The following is a 339-nucleotide window of genomic DNA, read 5'->3' on the forward strand; positions in this document are numbered from 1 at the left end:
GCAGACCAGCATCTGGCTAGTTAAGTCTGGTGTTGGGGGAAAGGGTGGGGGGAGGGAAGAAGCATGGGGGGCAGGGGGAGCAGACTGAGGGCCGCAACTGGCTCATCCAGGGGGTGTAGGGGAGGGAGGGTGGCTCCCACCCTGCACACACCTTGGGACAGCATGGGGGGTGTGCCCCTGGATCTGTGTGTGGAGTGGGACATGCTCTCCCAGGGTGCATGCAGGGCAGGAGCCCGCCACACCCCCTGGATGAGCCACAGCTCTGTCCTGTGTCCCATTCTGGCAGGGTAGCACCTGCCCCAACCCTACTCCCTACCTCACCACGGGGTTGTCAGTCTG

Source organism: Gavialis gangeticus, unplaced genomic scaffold, assembly GCF_001723915.1.
Source record: "Gavialis gangeticus isolate Ggan-Ray unplaced genomic scaffold, GavGan_comp1, whole genome shotgun sequence".
In the NCBI taxonomy this organism is placed as follows: Eukaryota; Metazoa; Chordata; order Crocodylia; family Gavialidae; genus Gavialis; species Gavialis gangeticus.